The following is a 14,947-nucleotide window of genomic DNA, read 5'->3' on the forward strand; positions in this document are numbered from 1 at the left end:
TGTGCCCACTAACATGGTCTCCCCTTACTCACTGGCTGAAGAGGAGAGACTTCAAAAAGATCAATCATATCTTCCAGCTTCCTGCTACTCTCTGTTTTACAATAGACCGTGCACAAACAGGAGCAACCTTGTGCTTTCAGGTTCCTAGGCCTTTTACCACTCAAAAGGAAAAGCCTCACATCAGTGCTTGGTGGATGTGAATTAAAATATGTCAGTTAAGCAGCGTCTTTGTGTCCATCTCCTAGTTCACTATCATTGCCCTGTAGTCTATATATTTCAAATTAATCTTTAAGTCACACTAGTAGGATCTGAAATTTATTTTTATTTCAGTTAAGTGTATAACCAGTGTAAACACACAACAGCATGGGCTGCTGCAACTCAAATGTTTTTTCTCCTCTAAACACAAGAAAGGCATTAAACTTAGACGTTTACCAAAGCAAAGAGACAAAATATTCAGAAATCAAATGCTTAAAGAAAAGGAGAAGCTCGCAAACAAAATAAGTCAATTAAATATACAAATATGTAATAATACAATCTGCTTATTAAAAATTTGATACATTTAATTATTTCAGTTAAATTTTAAATTTTCCCTGATGGTAACCAAAGTATTGGGATAAAAAATATCTAGACGTTTATTTCTTTAATGAGATGTTATAGTAACATTGGTCTAGATATAGGCTTATGAAGGACTGAATACCCAGGTCACCTTGGAAGGTCTGAATCCTCCCATTTGTTTGGCTGCATCCTTTGGCATAATAAAGGACAATCATAGTTCTCTTGCTCAAAGAAGGACCTCTTTTTTCTCTGGCCTTCAGGATCTCAGGAGCTCATATCCATTCAGGATGGTATTAAAGACACTGTTTCCTACAGTACCTCTACCCCTTTCTTGTTCTGTTTTTTTTTTATTATTATTTGATTTGTTTTTCTGCATTCATAAAAAAAAAACTCTTTACAAGCTCTTCACAGTATATTGATGTTACATCCAGCCCTTCTTCTTCATTAAGCTCTGAGCTCAAATGGCTTACAGAACTAGCCACCATCCCTCATTTACTAAATTTTTAAGTAAAAAAGGCTTTGTTTGGTGTTGCAGGATGCATCAATACACATCTGAATAGACATGCCAACTTTTTTCAAGAGCTTATTCCCCATATCTTCTTTTATACAAGGTCTTCAGAAACAAAAATATGGGCATTTTAAAAGCTACTTGTCACGACTCTCCTGCTGATTCTGATAAATGTAATTCATACAAACATATGAAACCTAGCCTGTAAATAGAGTCCCAAGTTACCTGTCAATCTGAATGGTCACAAGTTCAAATCTGAAAAAGAAAACAATTATCTTCTGTGAAAAGCAGTATCAGGTAAAGGTTATGGCTTGAAAATATATTTTCTAAAAGAGTATGATGAATAATTTTATACTTTACTAATTTCTCCAGCTAAAAGTGTAGATGTGATTGTAAGCACAACACTTTTAAGCACAGCTCAAAAGTTTATTTTTCATGAATGTTCTACAGCATATCAGAAGGCAAATATGAATATCCATCTCCATTCTCACAGATAAAGAAGCCAGAGCTGAGGAGAATTGTTTCCCCTCCAGTCACATGGCAGAGCTACGTGAGGGTCAGGAACAGATGCTCTCTCCCCTGAATAGATGTCTTGTCCTCTGCCTGCTGTGTCATGCAACTTGTCTGAGATATATTTGTATCACTGCTATAGAGCATGTGTGCTAGATAGGGTGAACACCTACCTTTCAGCTTCAAGTATTGAATATTACATTTTGCCATAAATGTCACATAAAAAGGTCTTTCCAATCCAAAGGTATTTTTGAATAAATATAAAAGAAAAATATTCACTCTCTGAATAGTGGAGACTCGAATCTGTTATGGGTTTTTTTCTAAGAAGAGAGTGCATATTTACTTGGACACAATCTTTATTTATTTGGTCTGTAAGACTGAGGTGAAAAGCACTCAGCAATATAACCTGAAATAACTGAGTGAAACCCTTTTTAAAGTGGGTTACTTTCATACTGAGGCTTTCTGAAGTATTTACCTGGTAGTTTCATAATACATTTTGGACCAGGTATCTTTTTATTTCTTTCAAAAAACACTAAATAATTAATGCCTTCACCATAGGACAAAACAGATAGTGATACTGTCATTGAGGAACTTTTTTGGTTTATTTTGATTCAATGTCTCATATCTGTAAGATATATGCCATGCCCTGAATGCCTGGTTTTAGAATTAGGTAAACAAAACCTAAAGACACTTTTCTTGGCTATGAAACAATCAGTCAGAAAACAACTTTGAGTTTTGAGTAGATGAAGTGCTTGAACTGGCAACTTGTGTTGTTACTTCTGGAACAAACCTGGGCAGCAGGGAAGACTGGCAGTAATTAAAGGAATTACGTACTTCGACAAACAGGGCTGCATATATCATTACCAGCAGTTGCTATTGAAAGGGTGTCTATAGTGGAGAAGGCAGGGTAGATTACTGTGGAGCCAGGAGAGTTTAGCATTTGGCAAAAAAGTAAGAGCCCAGTCTTTTAAGGGGGTGAGCTAGTGGGTTTTAAATTTTGAACACTTTTCTGAGTTTAAAATATATTCTTGAATTTTAATTTTTTTTAACAGCATAGTTTCAGCTTCAGTGATCATCAAGCTGAAAGTCTCTCAGGACTCAGGCTGATTAACAGCAAGGTTTTCCTGCTAAATATTGCAACTGTATGTTCTAGAAAGCACTGCAATTTTCACTGTGAAACCAGAAATAAAAATTATTGAAGGCAAACAGAATGGCACCTTGCTGAAAGGGCATGTGCCCTTCCACTGCCACCTACAAAAGTGAAGAGATACTACTCCAAATCTTAGTCTTCCCCTTTTGTCTGCAGAGCTTCTAGCTTCTTCTGGTTGGCCAAAAGTGTCAGGGAGAGGCAAAGTCCCAAGCTCTGATCTCTTTCTAGACTTAAGGCCTTGTGCCCATCAAGTTCATATTGAGAAGTATAAATATGCAATAATCCCATTGTGGTAAAAGCTCCAGGAGCTTCTGCTAACACAAGGCCCTAAACCCTCTTTCATAGGATCTGTGCTGCCTGTGTGTGAACATTTCTAAAACACCATGAACCCTCAGAAAAATTTTGTTAGCATAAAAATTTTAATATTATAATAATAAATTACTAGCTTCAGAAAGGTTCAGCTAATATAGTGTGACAGACTTTTTCCCCCTTTTAATATGTTAACTAGATTAGTCTTGTTTTCTTCGATGCTAAATAGCCATGGGGATATTTAGAAGTGTCCACACACATGAAGACAAAGCTCTCTTGTATTTAAATCGCCTAGCAAAGCATCTTGGTATAAAAAAACTTCAACAAATCTTGAAAATGAACTTGCTCAGTTTTTCATTTAGACACAAAGCCATCAACAGCAGTAGTTTGGAACTGAATTTCTACCAGCATTATTTTCTTATCCATGAAGTTCAAACGGATAGCTAAAGACTAGCATTGGATCTGTGCCAGAGTAATAAAACAGTTCAACAGAGAATGAAGAAACATCCTGATACTAGATAAAGTCTACATCACCCAGTGTTGCTCCCCTCATAAGGGAAACAACCACATGTGCTTCCCTTGGCCTAATTTAACCCTAATGTAATGTTATTTTCCACTATAATACTTTAACATTTTCCTTCAGCTTCCCTATGAAATGCTTGAATTCTTTAATAAACACTCAGTGGGAACTCATGTTAAAAAGCAAATAACAGTGAAGTCAAACTAAAAGCTTATTTATCCAGTCAAATTTTAGACTATGAATAAAGCTTATAATATAGCATAGAAAGTTTGGTATCTTAAGCATTAGCTTGTCTTGGAACATTGTCTTGAGTCACTATTTAAACTTAATCTGAACTTCTAAAGATCATTTTGCTGAAGCTATAGGAAATGGTAATTCTTCATCACTTACAAAAGAAAAGCAAAACCCAGATCTAGAGACCCTGAGATAACACATTAATTATGACATGGATTCTGTGCAGCTAGACTGCTTCCTATTAGTTTCAGTAATACTAGCTAATTAATGAGGTCTGGTAGCACTGATTTTGTTGCATTTTGCTGTCATTCTTGCTATAAAAATCACTCTAGCAATGACAGAACCTATGCTTATTTGTATTTTTTAAAAAAATCAGTGTCTGGGAGATGAAATAATGCCACAGTCCAGCCACAAGCACACTTTCATCACAATTTCCTCAATGGAGGCTGGTTAAATCTAGGTAATTCCTGCCAAATATTCCAAGGAATGCTACAAAACATGTGGGGAAAAAAAAGCTCTGACTGCAAATACCTAAGCCAGACATAAGTGAAGCAGATTAGTTCACCATGTGCTAAGGAGGACTGGTATGTTAACAGCAAAGTGGTCAAGTTTTCCCATCTTCTATCTTGAGCTTCCCACAGGACCTCTCCTTGTGAGTTAATTCAGCCTGCAGAAAAGCATTTCTGGGAACTTGCAGAAGTTGTGGGTTTCCAAATAAGAACTTTGTATTTTCTCTGAGATGTACATGAAAATTTTCCAGTGCTGTATGAATTTGATGAAGTAATCTTGAATTTATTAGTAGACAAAGGAGTTTGAAATCACAATAGCTTGTGCTTATACGCAATAAAAACCCTAGACAAGCTGATGAGATCAGGAGTGAATGCTCTCAAGTTCAGATTTTCAACTTGTTATTGTACAACTGTAAGCAATGTTTGGATTCAGAGTGCCAAAAAGATTTAAATTTCGAATTACAATTAAAATATTTAAAAACCATTATGTGTTTTTTAATTTTCATTTAACCACGAGACAAGGCTTTCCTGATAGTTATGCCCTTATTGCATGCCAAGATGGTATTTTCCTCCCCAAAATGACGTCAGATTGAGTTTATATACACAGAAGGCAGATTTTGGACATGCTCCTACTACACAGTCATAACGTTTGCACTAAGTTTTCAGGTAAAATACCAAAGCTGTGCAACTGTGTAACAATTTGGATGGCCTTCCCAAAAGGAAGGGCACCCCCTTGCAAGGCCACGACGTAGTCACTAGATGTTGCTCAGACAACTGTTTCAATAGAAACTGGGATCAGGTATGCCTTTGATCAATTTATAAATCGTTTATAGGCACGACTAGGTTAATTGTTAACCAGAAATATGAATGGGTGTGGATGTCCTTTTCTGTTTTATTCATCTTCAGCTTTTTTTTAATGAAATTATGCCAAAAATCTGTTTGTTTAGCTGCTTGCATGATTTTTTAAAATTCCATTCAGCAAACATTGCACATGGAAAAAATATAATATTGAAGATGATTGTGAAAACCCCATCTCATCTGTTTTGTAGCTCTGTCACCATGTCCTCAACTTTCTGTTTAACTTGAAAACAAAACATCTTTATCTGCTAACATAGCTTCACTCCTCCCACTCTCCCAGGGGCTTATTCTTCAGCTTCCATTTTCAATGTCCAGAGTACAAGAGAAAAAATGGAATCTCTCCTCCCTAGTACAAAAAGATACCTTTCTCTCTTAGGTATCTGTTCCTGTTTGTGTCAATAATCCAGGTGGATAAAAAGTGGAATTTATTCAACATAGGCCATCAAAATACCAGGCTGCTCAACAGAAGAAGGCATATGCTGGGTGCATCCAAGATGATCCAAATCTTCCTTCACCCCTTGTTCACTATCTAATTAGAGAATTAAGTAGCAACTATATTTTTATAATTTTTTAAATTAGTTTTCTTTCAATAGGTCTGTTTGAGACATTCTGAGTTAGAAGTTTCATCTGGAATCTTTCAACAATACCAAAACTCATTTCTAAGAGACAGGGGGAGGGGACAGGGAACAAAACATGCGGAACTGTTATTCCATAGAATTTCAAGAACCAGCTGTGACAGGAAAGGAAAGGGTGGGGACAGGATCAGTAAACAGTCTTTCATTTCTCCTGCAAATCAAAACACAATTAAAAGCAGAAAATAGAGATGGTGAGAAAGGGAGAGGGGAGGTAAAACAGAAACTAGAGAGGATACTTCTAGTAATTTTTTTAAGAATTACTTAGAAAAAATTACAACAAAGAACTGAAATAGAGTTTATGTGGAACTGGGAAAGAGAAATGGTAACAATAAACAGACTTCACAAGATGCATGAAAGCTGGTAAAGCAGGTGCTTACATCCCTTGAGGAAATGGTCTCTACAGGGATCATTTGTGTGAAGAGCTGCTGTCCCTACCCAGGATGTCTCCTCTAATTGATTTTCCCTGGCCAGAGAAGAAGAGGGCAGAAGTGCAGGAGGACCTGGCTGCTCCATCTCCTTCACCACAGCCCCTCCTCGGATGTGGGGCTCAGCATTCCCCAGAAGGAAGGACTCAGATGCATTTGGTCTCTGTGCCCAAGGCAAGGGTGGTCTGAACTGAACCTGTGTTCTGCAATACAGAGTTATGGAATAGAAATATGAGAGCACTGAGCAATGAAAGAGCGCATCAGTGATCTATGTGGCCTGAACACACACCACAAGCATCATCACAGCCTTCATGATGAGAAGCCCATTAGAGGATTGGCATCTTGTTAAACCAAGGGACACTCATGCCTTGGCCTGGCTGGAGGTACCTGACAGAAGAGAGCAGTTCTTTCAGTGAAGATAAAGAGAATTCCAGCAAGTGCTAACTCCTTTTCTCAAACAAATCTTCTAGACTTAGTTAATACACAGGAAAAAATGTCTGTGCTCACCATGGACAAGCCAAGCTCTGTTGCATCCTGTCGTGAAGAACCACTTCAGGAAGAGAAGTGGGCACCATGTTACACTTCCTTTCCCTAGCAAGGCTACTCAGGAACAGAGATATGAATTGAATCCAGGTGTTAAGAATCAAGGAAAGTCTGGGATTAAAAAAGTGGGGTTCAGCACACAGAATGATCTGTGTTGGTAATGACCCAAGTTATGGTATCCTGTTAAGAAAGAAAAGAAACAGCTTAGGAGGGGAAAAAAAAAAAGCTTAGCAAAGGAAATGCTACACATAGGCATAACAGTGAATGCAAGGCAGATTTGTATTCCCTGTACTTTCTGTTTTAGTGTCACAAACATTTGTGTCCTTGATGGATTCCAGTTTAATTTCCTAAACCATCTGCCCAGAGTATGACGAAACAATTTTCTTGATCTCTGTCATTTGGCTATTGGCTTTTGTTTCTAGAAGAGGAGCTGCATAGAATTTGGCCTGGGGGACTGGACACATCAGTGGGAAAAAGAACCCCTTACACAAAACAGTGGCTACTTTGAAGTGGTTCTTCATTCCTTACACTGGAATTCTGTCCAGAGAGGAATCTGGTGGGTGACACCAGCTGACCAACCATGCTTTGAGTGCACAAAAGTACACAGCAAATTCCTGCAAGCCTGAGAGCTGAACTTGTGGAAACATCTCATCTCTCACTGAATTTTCTCTGTCCAAAACCATTTTGCCAGTACTCAGCAAGGCTGTTCAAAAATAATGGAAGAATTCAAAACTGTGATGTCATGAACAAGATGAAAGACAAGCAACTGGCACTGTTGAAAGACAAGCCAGCATAGAGATAAACATCTATTTGTCACTCTTGTAGAAGGGAATTAGAAGCTGATGCAGTTCAACAGAAAACTTACCCGTCATATCCTTTATAACTCAGAGTTTAAAGCTTGGTGCCAAGTGCTATGACTGAGAAAGAGAAGCCACAGAGATCTGTGATTTGCTCTCACTGCCTGCAGGCTGGAAGCCCATCCATGTCACCCTGCTGTTCCCAGCAGAGCCTAGTTACTTGTACTTTGCTGAAACACCTCTCACAGGACAACAGGTTGTCTTCATCTCTTGACATGATGACATGGAAATCTTATCACTTCTCTTGTACCTGATCTCAGTTGTTTCTACCATATTTCAAAAGACATGTACCTCATTTCCTGTTTGAATTTGTATTGAATTTACCTCAAATTTGCCTTTGACTTGAAAGCATTCTTGCTTTTTTCTTCTAGAGAGACTTTAAATATCTGCTGTTTTCTGAACATTTCTATATACCAGTCAAATCACCTTTAAAATTAACTGTATGCTGTATTTTTTTCCAATCTTGCTTCCATTTTTTACCCTCTTTCCCCAAATCCAGTACCAAATCTGAATTCCAGCCTCTTTCTTACTGATGCAAAGCACAAAAGTAACAGCATTTCCTCTAGCTACACTCTTTTTTTTTTTTTTTTTTTTTTTTTACCACCAAGGTAAAAAAGGCAAGTCGAGGTTAATACATTTTCCAGATTATTTTACCTGAAGCCATATAAATGTATCACACTGTCAGTCCTTTTTATGCTAACAGTAACAAAATGAACAGATCATGACAAATATGTTTTATACTTTAACAAAGAGAATTGCATAAGCCCTTCATTGTAGATGTTGAAGAAGGAACAGCTGAAAGAACAGCACTTGAACATTAGTGATGAAGTGACTAGCTAATATTTTCTTTCATACAAAATCCAGATAACCTTATATGCTAAGAATCATGAGACTAGGAAATGAGAAGCACTGTGGAAAGGGACCTGGGAGTCCTGGTCAGTGGCAAGTTGAACATGAGTCAGCAGTGCCCTGTCAGCCAGGAGCCCCAACCCTGTCCTGGGGGCATCAGGCTCAGCATCACCAGCTGGATGAGGGAGGGAATTGTCCTGCTCTGCTCTGCACTGGGGCAGCCTCACCTCGAGTGATGGGAACAGTTTTGGGCGCCACAATATAAAAAAAGATAGAAAGCTGTCAGAAAATGTCCAAAAGAGGACAGTGAGGATGGCAAAGGGCCTGGAGGAAAAGCTGTGTGGGGAGCAGCTGAGGGCACTGGGTCTGTTCAGCCTGGAGGATGCTGAGGGGAGACCTCACTGCAGTTACACCTCTGGTGAGGGGAAGAGGAGGGACAGGCACTGATCTCTTCTCTCTCCTGACCAGTGACAGGACCTGAGGGAATGGCCTGAAGCTGAGTCAGGGGAGGGTTAGGAAAAGGTTCTTCACCCAGACAGTGGTTGGGCATTAGAATAAGCTCCTCAGGGAAGTGGTAACAGCACCCAGCCTGACAGAGTTCAAGAGTTTGAACAACACCCTCAGGCACATGGTGTGACTCTTGAAGTGTCCTGCATAAGGCCAGGAGCTGGACTTGATGATCCTGATGGGTTCTTTCAACTCAGCATATTCTATGTTTCCATGATTCTATGAGAAACATCAGAAAGTTTCATAACAATTTCTGAGATCTTTATGAGCATGAAATAATTTAGAAATAGTTAACAAGATTGCTCACTTATTCTTTTCAAATTAAATGTAATTAACAATTTTTGTTATGAATCCCCTCATTACTTTCAGGAAAAATAAAAAAATTAAAAATAAAATTAAAAAAAACCCAAACAAACAAGTAAATAACATATCGATAGAAAGAACTATCGTATTTTTTCTAAGAACTTACTATGAAGTTAAACTACAGAATCTTCCTTTACAGCCATAGACTAATGTTTAGGCATTGTTATTTCCTTTCCGGTAGTTCTAATTGTCAGTTTTAACTGACCTTAGGAAAATGCTGACCTCAGGTAAAACTCCTGAATAAAGTACTCTGTTGGTTATATGGGTTGTGGAACCTGAACTCAGCTCTAGACTGGAGTCTGGAGACTTGTATACAAGTGTGACACAAAGTTCTAAATCTAAATTTAGGAAATAAATTGGACAGAGGCACATGAAATGCAGAACTGAGCACACTTCATGTGTGTCTTCTGCAACGTTAACTGTCCTAATGCTGTGCATTTTGCAAATGCTTCTTCCACATTACATATCGCAGACAGCTAAGTAACATTAAACTGTAATTGAAAACTAATTTGGTTTGTTTAGTCTACAGAAGAGAAGCCTGAAGGAAGACCTGATAACAGTCTATAAGTACAGAAAGAGCTGCCACAAAGAGCAAAGGAATAATCTCTTCTTCTTGCCCTTGGAAAGAGGACAAGAAGAAAACTGCTCAAATTACAGCTACAGAAATTCAGGTTGGATATCAGAAAAACCCCTTTATCTGCAAGAATCACTAGGCGTGGGAACAGATTGCCTTGGGTGATTGTGAAATCTCTGTCACTGAGCTTCTAAGGAGGAGTTAGACAAATGTTTGCTGAGGTGGCAAAGGCAGAGCTGAATTCTTGAGGCTGAACATAGACTACATAACCTCCACAAACCTCTACCAACTCTATTTTCTATGGGTTTTTTCTTTACTCTTCTCACTTATATAAGGAAGTTCTTCCTATTTATAGAAACCAGTCCCATAAATTTGAAATGTATATTTATTCACAAATTTTCATAAAGAGAGAGGAGTAAAAGAAGAAAAGCTTGTAACAGCATGTAAAAAATCAGAAATAATATCTTACAAAGGCATGAAATTACTATTCATAGCACCACCACAGAAACTCATAATGTAACAATGCAATAAATATACTTCATGGAAACTTTTCACTACTCAAAAGCAGTAAGGGCATCAAAACCTGTGGCTTCATATCTTATAAATACAACTCTCCCCTGATAAAGCATATTTCCTGTAGTCCATACTTTTTCTAGACGAAACTCAAAAGTTCATGATGAGGAAAGAAACAAATGTGCTGCAAGTATGCAGATCAGGTGACTACCTTGCTAATAGCATCCTCTCCCCTCCAGGACAAGGAAAAATGTCTATAAGGCTAAACCAAGTGGGTTTAAGTGGAAGGAAACTTTTTTTAAAAAACACATTCCTGATTTTGCCATTCAGACGAAGACATTATTTACAGAACAACTAATAAAAGATCCTCTGACGCAGAATTTCAGCAATAAGATAATCAAGCCAGTCACTTGCTCATTTTGAAGTCTTTTTGAAGTAAACAATAAAACATTTTTTCTTTTTCCTCAAACAGCCTCTGGACAGTATTACTGCCACATTTGTATTAGCAGCACCATAATATTAAGGATTTTTTTCACAGAAACATCATTTTACACTGATCTGTGGCAACCAAATAATTTTATCCACTTTTGTGTTTGTTTCCAAAGTCTTTGCATCCAGACAAAATTTTTATATAGTCTATCCTTAAAACAAGGGAAATGTGTGCATATGTAACATAATACCTTTTATCTGAGGATCTGAATAAACTTTCTTTGATTCCAAGCTTGCTCCTGACATAAATGAAGGCAAGTATGGTCCCAAACTGGTCATTCACAGCACCAGTCAGTGGCAGTTTAAAAAGAACAAGGACTGCATTATAAGGGTAAACATTTGGTATGATTCAATTCTTAAGCAATATAGAAATGAGCTTCAGGCAAGATTGCTTTTGATGCCTTAGCCAGTCATCCCCATAGTGTGACTTGTCATAAATGTCCTTGCAGAATACTACAAAGAAGGGAAAGCAAAGAGAACATTCAGCTAATGGCTGCACACCACAGTGCTCACACCATGCGAAAATAAAATGTAGGAAAATTTAATAAGCCATATATTAAATTTTACACTTGATACATTAAGATTTTTCATATTATCCTCAAGTTCTTGGCATTAGAAATTTCTCTTTAAAAAAAAAAAAAAAGAAAAAAACCAAAACAAAAAATCTGCTTAAGAGGAATTTGGTATAGTTTTCAAAATCAAAATAAACTCTATCTTTAGGAAGCATATTTAGTTAAGTCTTCTTTTCCAGCATTCCTAGAAATCTACCCAGCTTCCTTCCTCAGTGCTCTGAATGCAGCTGCTTATGCAAGTTTCCTTACTTCTCATCTCACTGACGCTGTAGACAAAAATGACACTATGCAATTCCTTAAGGTTGTATTCATTAGCATTAAGATGGTTATATATCCTGCTTTGTAGTTATTTGGTACCATTATAACCCTCATATTTTCTCACCCTTCTACATTTTTTTCTTTAATTTTGACCTTCTAAATTAAAATCTTTTAATTCTAAATTAAAAATACCTTCTAAATTAAAAATCTTTCTTTATTTCCATATGCAGGGGTATAGCTCAGTTTTTGTGTCTGAGAGTAAGTGATTGCCACAAGAACTGCAGTGAAAATCAGTTCAGCTTGTGGGAAAATAGAAAAACTTTTGCTCATCTTCTTTGTAAGCCAATATATTCCCAAAGTGTCTTGTTGGTTGGGTAAGATTCCTTTATACATTTGGCTGCATTTTCTAACCTTTAGGGCTTTGATACTGTTGCCTGTCCTTTTGCCAGTGTTTTAAAACAATAAAACCCACTAGAACATCCAAAACCTAAATGCAAAACACGTTAATGAAATTTGCAAACTGCGCCTGGCCTGTGCTTTGTGCCATAAGAGTCTAGTAACTATGCAAGTTTCAATATATAATCTAAAACATACAACTCTGACATTAAATAAGAAAAAAAAAATGTTTACAATATTTTCAATGAAGTATGGATGGACTTGCATTCCCTGACAATAATTACACAAATAGGCCAGCCTTAGTGTGCTTGCAGAGGCACAGTCCTGGCTGATGTCAGCTGGAAAAGTATTAGAACAATTACTATAAACCGTACTGGATGCAATTTTAATGCCAGAAAAAAAAATGTCAATAAAATAAACTCTATGGTCAAAAAATATTTTTTATATTGTAATTCACATAAAACCAGTATAAGAACATCTACAGAAATTCAGAGAATAATGTCTGTGAAACTAACTGACCCACCTGTAAGCAAAAAGGACACATCTCTATTTGGAAGGGAGATAACAACAAAAAGAAATGGAAAATTATGTTGGTATGATCGATTCTTACCTGCTTGCTACAAATCTCTATGCCAGGTGAGCTGTCCCCAAGAGAATGCAAGTGAGCTTCTATGCTTGACACAGACTCGTGATATGGAATTCTAATGCTTCTCGAGGGTTTTATTCTTCTTCAGCCCTCATGTAGAATGTGAGAGCACCAGCTACTGAGCAGCTGCCATTTTCCAGTCTCCCAACACTGGCTCTTCCTCTGATGAGTAAAGCAATCCCTAAATATGTACATACATATGCACATAGATATGGAGTTTGTATCTCTTGAGGAAGAGATTTTGAAATTTAATTGCAAGATGTTATTTTACTGCTATAAACACCCACCAGTTTTCCCAAAACTCGCCTTGGAACTGTGACACATTGTTTTCAGGGGAAAAAAAAGGGAATGTTTACTGAACTTATTTTACATTTCCTAAAAGCTGTTATATATGATCCTTAGCTGGATAGTGATGGGGAGGCAGTATGTTCTTTTGATTTATAAAAGAAGCTGTGTTATTGAAAAGAGACGATTCTATGCCTCTTTCCCACCAAATTAGTCAAAGAATCCATGGGGAAACTTTTATGGAAAACAACTTTTCTCTGATTAATTCTAAGAAGCGGTGTCATTATATATTTCTGACTGGTGTTTTTTTATTCTATTGGAACCCACTACATCTTGTTACCTTTCACCAGCTGTGAACTTGAAAGGAATAGGTCTCTCTCTCCAATCAAGCCAATGGTCTTACCAAGAGATGAAGATCTCACAAGCGGTCTCCCAACTATCTCTTCCATAATAATTGTTTAGAATCCTGGTATTTATAAGCCCCTCTGGGCCATCAGCACTGAGCTCACCATTCTTCCCAGGATGTAACGGCTGCAGCTATAAAGTAAAAGCCTATGGGGGTTCCTTTGTGTCAAGGATATACTATTTGTAATCATATTCCAGTTCACAAAGCCTAGAATAAAGAGAGGGTTGTACTGAATGCAGTCTGGCACAGCTGTGTTTTTCATAGCATGACACCAAGGATATATGCTGCATTACTATATAGGATAATGTTGGAGGAATGTCCTACAGGGAAGGAGTCAATCTTGACATGGGCTGAATCCAGGAACAGACCCTGGAACAAATTATCATGTCAATGTTTTATAGGTCTTCTTTTTAGAAGGAAATTGCTGGCTCAGTCCAGCGCATAGCAGAAAATAGCTAATTGCTAATGTGCATACACATGTACCCAGCCTCATCCTCAGTAGAGCCAAATTTTTTACCACATTTGAGCACCATCAAGAGAATAAAAACTCTTTTTTCTTCACATTCTCCAGATTTGAAATTCTTCTGAGATTTTATCTGTTTGATATTGTAATCAGAGTAGCTCAACAGAGGAGCATAAACTGTGCTTTGCTATAAAAATGATGAGGCCTACAGTAATTTTGGCTGTTTACAGATGAACACCCAGAAACACAGACCAGCTGAGGAAGAATCTCTGCCCTTCACAACAACAGAAATCACAGCTGGAATTAACAACCTTCTCTTCAGGTGAAATACTATCCAATGTGAAAGAAAAGCTAATGGTATGTTTTACTTGGGCTCTGATGGTACTGAGAGTTTTGGGCCAGAGAGGTCCATCTCCAGAGAGCAAGGTGTTATTCCCATCTTCTCAGCAGCCTGTCCCCTTCAGCTGCTGAATTATGAACCAGCTGAGAAACTTTTAGCTTAGTCATCTCATTCCTGCAGATAATAATCAAACCCAGAGGTCACAAATGCATGGGAGGGTCTCTCCTGGCACGCAAGACTGGCCAGTGACTGCTGACAGAGCTGTAAGTGCTGTGTTATGTACTGTGGGCAAGAAAAACAAAGCAAATCCAAATAGGTCAGCAGCATAGGCAGGAAAGCCTGAACTTCATACTAGAGTAGTCATTTTCCCCAGAGGAGGGCCACAAAGATGAACGGAGAGCTGGAGCAGCTCTCCTATGAAGAGCTGCAGTTGTTCAGTCAGAGAAGTGAAGGTTCTGGTGAGAGCCAGTAGAAGCCTTCCAGTGCCTGAAGGGAACCTAGAAGAAAGTTAGAGAGGAGCTGTTTACAATGACATGCAGCGATAGGACAAAGGGGAATGACTTCAAACTAACAGTAGCTTTAGATTAGAAATTAGGACAGAAATCTTTACTCTGAGAGAGCTGGGACACTGGCACAGGTTGTCCAGAGAAATTGTGGATGTTCCTTCCTTGAA

The 14,947-nt window shown here is 37.9% G+C and overlaps 1 long non-coding RNA gene across 1 annotated transcript in view; it reads right to left on the reverse strand.

The window, feature by feature from the left end:
- Positions 1–302: 302 nt before the first annotated feature.
- Positions 303–14,947, reverse strand: part of LOC146767840 (uncharacterized) — a 37,986-nt gene continuing 23,341 nt past the window's right edge. The window contains exon 2 of the long non-coding RNA XR_014953652.1: positions 303–14,771. This is a non-coding gene — a long non-coding RNA (uncharacterized LOC146767840). The remainder of the gene's footprint in view (positions 14,772–14,947) is intronic.

This window comes from Lonchura striata, chromosome 3, assembly GCF_050655825.1.
Source record: "Lonchura striata isolate lonStrDom1 chromosome 3, ASM5065582v1, whole genome shotgun sequence".
Lineage (NCBI taxonomy): Eukaryota > Metazoa > Chordata > Aves > Passeriformes > Estrildidae > Lonchura > Lonchura striata.